Genomic DNA, 6742 nt, shown 5'->3' with positions numbered 1-6742 from the left:
CTTGTATGCATAAATAAATAAATCTTAAAAAAAGAGAGAGAGAGAGAAGAAAGCAATAAAAAAGGTGTTTTTTAAAAAATAAAAGAATGAAGTAGCACTTTTTAGCTTTCCTCTCCCCCCAGGAAAACTCTCCAAAGTATATTGTTAAGTGAGAAGAGCAAGATATTAAGACAATGTGTAATTGTGCTAAGTTTACTTCTAAAATATTAATTACTATATGTACAAGATATTTCCAAAGGAAAGCATCCAGGATCACCACATTAGCTGCCTCAGGGGAAAATAACTTGGCTTAATTTTAGCAATGATTCTTCTATATCTAAGGAAAATGCTGATGCATGTCATGAGGATAAGAGAATCAGATGTGTTGAAACTGAAATGCCAGCCCTGCCATTCACAAGACTTGTACTTTAGTAAACTGCTTAGTATTGTAAAGTCTGTTCTCAAATGTACAAAGGTAGATAATACAAATGTCCCAGGGCAAACTGAAAGAGGATAGTCAATTCACTTAGACTGTGGATTTAGTTTAACTATTGTCTAAAGTGCTTGTCACTTTCTGGCCCTTGGAAGGTGGGACAGCTCAAAGAATGCAGTTAATTCTGCTGCTGCTGTAAGTGTTACCTATTGGTCTTCCTGCCCATCTGGTTGTCTAACCCTTCACTTGGGCCAGCTGGTCTGTCCCTACAGTGAGCACTGGTTTCTCCAGACCTGGGAGAGCTCCCAAGGGAGCCAGCCTCTGCTGTGCACGCTCCACCTCCAGTCAGCCGTGTCTCAGCCACTGACTCTAATTGGGATGGGGATGATGTGGTCCTTGGAGCCCCCAGCTCTGCCAAAGACCTGCACCCTGTATACACCTTACATTCCAAACTTTAAATTGTTTCTGGGACTAGCAAGGTCCTTGTTGGGGTCCAAGGCTGCCTCTTCAGATCTCTCTCCACTGCTGGGGAAAATGTGCCCTAGGGGTTTCTGGATTCAAACCAGGATGACAGGTTTTCTGCATGAAGAGTCTGAGTGCAGTCAGCAGGCACATCTGGGAGGAAGAAAGAGAAAACATCCACCAGAGACTGAAGTTCCCACAAGAGTTAGGAAATAAAGTATTGGCGGTAAAGGAAGCCAGACCAGGGAGCATAGGGGTCTTTGTCTGGCATCCAGGCCAGATCTGGAGGAAAGCGAGGAGTTGAGAACATATCTGGGATCAGAAGATTGGAGACAGGCCCACAAGCAGGATGCAGGTGGGAGTGCTGGGCTTTGTGGAGCAGAGGCGGTGGCCACACCTTCTGCAGAGCATTTCTGACTTCGCTCCTAACCTTGCTTCTGTTCCAGGAAGACTTCTCGCAGCTGAATTGGAGCAGGTAAAGCAGCTGAGAGCAAGTCAGAGCAGTCCTTCATGCTCTGCAGAGCTCACTGAGCACACTGACCTTGATGCTCCGTCCTGCCCTGGAGCGTGGAGCCCAGCCTCGATCCATCACCACCACCACCACCCCCTCACATATACACACACATGCTCCCACTCCACTGCAGCATTTCTAGGAGACTGGCCTCCGATAGGGTCAGAGTGTGAACAGATGGGAGCCAAGATATTAATGTTGGCTCTCTGATTCCCAGTGTGGCTAGTTGTTTCCAGTTTTCTTGCTTTCCTTTTATAAATACTAGGACTTTACCCCAAAGAAAAAATAATTGGTACCCATTGCATTAATAGGTAATTTAGTAAAACTGAAGGATACAGAAAGGAATCCCTTCCCTACTGATTTGCTATAATTTCTTTCTATTCACTTATGCACACATGCCGTTTACCTAATTGAGGTCATTACAGAGTGTAATTTTACAATCTCCCTTTTAATACCCTCATAGCATAAAGTATAGTGTGAACTATTATAAACATACTTGTAATATCTGCCTAATATTTAATATATCAAAATCTTCTTAGACATTTTTTGATGAGTTGTTTCCAACTGATACTTAAAAACTTGCTGTGATGCCGTCATAGAGAGATATTGCCCTCCACTGCCATTAATTCTTTAGAATTTTTCCCAGAGATGGACTCTGCAGGGCTGGGTAGGCAGGTTTTCATGTCTTATCTTTTTCCTGGACACTGGTCTCCAGAAAGGCTGTCTCTCTGTGATTTGGGCTTTGTTGATGATACTGGCTCCAGAGACAGGTAGGATGAAACCCAAACAAGCCAGGTCCCTGGGACAAGCCGAGCACCATACCCTGAAGATGAAGCCCCAAAGGTAAGGCTTCCTTCCTCCCCTTCCTCCTAGCTGCCTCTCTGCCTCCTCTGCCTCTCTGGCTGATGTAGGTGTTAGAGCTTCTTGTTTCTTCTACCTTTAGTCCCTGCAAAGCCTATTTCCTATTGCCCTTCCTTGATGAGCACCAAGAATTCAGAGCTCCCTTACACACACACACACACACACACACACACACGAGCATGGACAACTGCCTTCCCCAAGGCCTGCTAGCTACCTGTTCCGGTCACCACAGGCAGCCCGAGACAGAATTGGGTACCAAGGGTGCAGCTGATTGGGACTTCCTGAGATGTGTGAGGAGACCGATGCTTGGGGAGAAGGGACTTGCCCAAGCACACAGAAAAGTGACACACAGGCAGAGGCAGGTCCCACAAATTGGGCTTCATTATAAGGTCTTCCCACTGTTCAGCTCACTCCAATGAACCAACTTTTATTCAGCAACTTCTTTTTTTTAAGATTTATTTATTTATGCATACAAGAACTGGGGTACAGGTCAGAGGTGGGGGGGTGAGAGGATTCACCAGAGACAGAGTGGAGAACAGAACAGGCAGATCGACTGAAATCCACTGCAAAGGGGAGCAGCAAGCGAGACCTCAGGAGAGGTCTGCGCCATGTGGGTAGCTCCCTACTGGGAATCAAACTCGTGCTTCAGTGGATGCGGATAGCTTCATAGGTTGTGTCTTAACCCCTTGCACCACCAGGGCCCTTATTCAGCAACTTCTGCATGGCAGGCACTAAGTCTTCTCCAGTGTCGCTCTCATGCAGGTCAAATCCTACGCATCACTGATGCCCACACCACGTGATTCATGGACAGCCGCTGCGGGCATAGATTTATCTGATGAGAATGGACAGGATGACTTCTCTAAAGAAGCCACTGTCCTTGGCCTCTGCACACAGCATGTCCATGTCACAATTGAGTCTTAACTGTGACAGAACTTTAATGTTTACGTTTCTGGAGAGGCTGTCAGAGCCCTTGGGAAAACTATGGGATAAGTTGGGGTACGGGTTCATGGCCTGTGGGCCTCCGCTGAGCAAACTGGAACACCCTCATTGCTGAGGGGTGGGGAGGGTTAACAGGCCCCTTCAGAATTACAATGAAACTCATAATTGCATATAGGGGAGACCTCTCCATGGTCACATCAATGATTTGCTGGGGAGACCTCTCCATGGTCACATCAATGATTTGCTGCTGGGTGCAATTCTGCATCCCTCTATTCCCCAGAAACATTTGGCAATTTGGAAATATTATTATTACAACAAAAGAACAGGTGCTAATGGCAACTAGTGCCAGGGGCAGCAATGCTGCTGAACACCCCACATTAGAAGACAAAAGCACCCCCTCAACAAATACACAACAAAGAAATCTCCAACCCCATATGCCAGTGATGTCGAGATTGAGAAACTGGGTTTAATTAATGGTGGGAACTGCCCTGCCTGACAGCACATCTGACATACACTGTCCACTGTGGCTGAAGCAAGAGGTGCCAGACAGACAGCGAGGCAGAGCAGAGAGTACACAGAGCGGGGTTGGCCAGTCACAACCTTTCAAGACTTTGGGCACTGAGAGAGGAAGGCAGCTCCTTATTAGGGCTGAGAGCCAACCCAAGCTCTGTCACCGAACCCATGTAGCAAAATCCTTAGCTTCTCAGAGTTTGATTACTTAATCTATAAATTTGTGGGAGGTTTCCCAAAATTTGGCACATGATAATTGCTTGTTAATATTAACCACTCATCTTCTACCATCTACCCCCCCACACACATATATCCTCTGCAAGTAAGAAAGAGCTCTGTAAACATTATTAATGAGGACTCAGAGAGTAGAGTATGGGCAGGGGGACCAGAGACAGCACCTCCTCACAAAGGCACACACAAGTGCCTAGAAATTAGTTGCTTGTACAGAACACAAGAATGGGGCCAGAGAGCCAAAATGTGCACAAGAATAAATACAAACACACATGTACACAGACAAGCATCCCTTGGTCTACTCTTGCTAAGAATCACACAAATATTATAATAAAATGGAATTTGAATCAGTGCTCTGCTCTACTATCCAATAACTGTTGTTATCATGGTTATCAATAGTTAAATGCTCTGTGAGCTGCACTGTTTGACCCCACAGTAAGACTCACATTCCAACTGACCCTTATGTTGACTTCATTAAGATCCTTCTCATGTAGAAAGCTCCAGATACATCACTATCAATCTGTCTGTAAAAGAGGCAGATCCCAATGCTAAGACATTCCAGTCTGTGTAGTGGCCACAAATTGACTGAAGAGTAATCTGTTAACGCTGAGCCAGGGCAATTCCTGTCTATACGTGGATTAACACTTTTATACACATCCTTTCCAAATATAATCCAAAATTTAAAGAAATTTGAAGATTTGCTAGTTATAAAGAATTGAATTATCTGGGCATTGCTTCTCTCTGAGAATCTAAGGAAGATTGAATGAAATTTCTTTACATTTACATTAAAGAGTAATAATTCATAGCATCTTCTAGTCATTGATCAGAACACAGAGAAAAAGACCTAATTACCAGGGGTTACATTTACTGGATCTGTCACCAATTTGCCAAGAAGGCAGGTCATTTTCCTTCTACGGACCTCAATTGCTTTTATGGGCAATGAGAGGATGAGCAACATTGGAAAGAGGAATATTTGAGGAACACTGAGGCTTTCGCCCAGTGCTAGTTCATAGTAAGCTCTGTTACAACTCCAATCTTTTCTCATCTAAAGCTCATCTTAGTGGTCTTTCAGTCACTTTTTTCTTTTACACGTACACTCTCCTACTTTGCTGCAGGGACTGGCACTCTTCTCAAAAAAGATTGATGTTCTGCTTAATTCTTTGTTGAGGACAGAGGGACTATCACATGGAAAAAGACAATCAGAATTCTCCTGTGCTGGGGTTCATTCTCCTGGGCCTCTCAACAAACACAAGCCTGGAGAAACCTTTTTGTGCTCATACTGCTGATGTACCTGGTGATCCTGCTGGGCAATGAAGTCCTCATCCTGGTGACCATCCTTGATCTCCGCCTGTGCACACACCCATGTACTTCTTCCTGGGCAACCTCTCCTACCTGAACATCTGCTACACAACCTCCTCAGTCCCTCTGATCCTGGATGGCTTCATGAACCACCAGTAAACCATCTCCTTCTCAGCTTGTGCTATACAGATGTTCCTCTCCTTTGCCATAGGAGCCACAGAGTGTGTGCTCCTGGGCATGATGGTGTTTAATCACTATGTGGCCTTCTGTAACCCCTCAGGCACCCCATAGTCATGAGCAAGGCCGCCTATGTGTCCATGGCTGCCAGCTCCTGGCCTATTGTAATGCTGCTTCTGTGGTACATACGTCCTTGACCATTTAGCTGCCCTTCTGTGGTGACAACGTCATCAACCACTTTGCCTGTGAGATCCTGGCTGTCCTGAGGTTGGCCTGTGCTGTGAGCATAGGGGTGACCAATGTGATCTTCCTCGGTGTCCCAGTGCTATTCATCTCTGTCTCTTATGTCTTCATCATTGCTACCATCCTGAGGATCCCCTCAGCTGAAAGAAGAAAGAAGGCCTTTTTTTGCCTGCTCTTCCCACCTCACCATGGTGATGATATTTTATGGGACCTATTTTTCATGTATACCAAGCCCAAGACTAAGATAGAAAAAGTCTAAGAAGAAAAAGATAAGCTCATTTCAGATAAGCTCATTCCATTGTTCTATGGGGTGGTAACCCCCATGCTCAACCCCATCATCTACAGCCTGAGGAACAAAGATGTGAAGGCTGCTGTCAGGAGCCTGGTGAGTCAGAAGCACTTCAGCCAGTGATATAGGTGAGGTCCCTGTCATTTTCACCTACCACAGGAGACAGCAGCCATTAGAGTGGGTGAGTGGCCCTCGTGTGCCCAAGCTGCGGCGTGAGGTGGCCCCACAGCAGTTGCGCCATCCCTATCTCAGGATTTGCCCGAGAGGCAGGGAACCAGGAGCAAGTGGAAATTTTCATTATAGGCTGTTGTTTATTAGCTTCATTTTGCCTGAAATGCTAAGAAGAGACAAAGACAAATTCTCCACATAGAGAGCTTTCAGGTGGGAAAAAAATGTTTTGATAAGCTGAATTTCTTTTTACTGTGAGAAAATTAAGGCTATTTGTCATTAATATGCTATACAATGTAACAAGTTAGCAAATTAAATTCTAAAAGTAGTACACAGTTTGAATATGATATTCATCACTTATAGCAATGCTCCACAGAAAAAGCAGTGTTGTGTTAGACAATAACTGACATTCAAAAAGAAAAACGATTGATGATTGACTGATTGGATAGAAGATATATGGAAGTAAGGAAGGGAAGAACAGAGGGTGTTAAATATGTTAAAGACAGGGGTTAAAGACCTCCCTGGTGGCTCAAGAGGTTAAGTCTCAGCACTATGAAGCTATCCACAGCCACTGCAGCACAAGTTTGATCCCCGGCCAGAGGTCTAGCCCACATGGCACAGCAGACCTCTCCTGCCTTGC

General features: G+C 45.1%; 1 pseudogene across 1 annotated transcript; it reads left to right on the top strand.

Annotated features, from left to right (window-relative positions):
* The first annotated feature begins 5111 nt into the window (after positions 1-5111).
* LOC311173590 (olfactory receptor 2S2-like) lies at positions 5112-6057 on the top strand (annotated as a pseudogene). Its single transcript has one exon. The product of its transcript is annotated as an olfactory receptor 2S2-like (transcript).
* Positions 6058-6742: the final 685 nt, after the last annotated feature.

The sequence above is a fragment of the Talpa europaea genome, assembly GCF_964194135.1.
Source record: "Talpa europaea genome assembly, chromosome: 7".
NCBI classification, from domain to species: Eukaryota; Metazoa; Chordata; class Mammalia; order Eulipotyphla; family Talpidae; genus Talpa; species Talpa europaea.
This window is presented reverse-complemented; position numbering and strand designations above follow the sequence as displayed.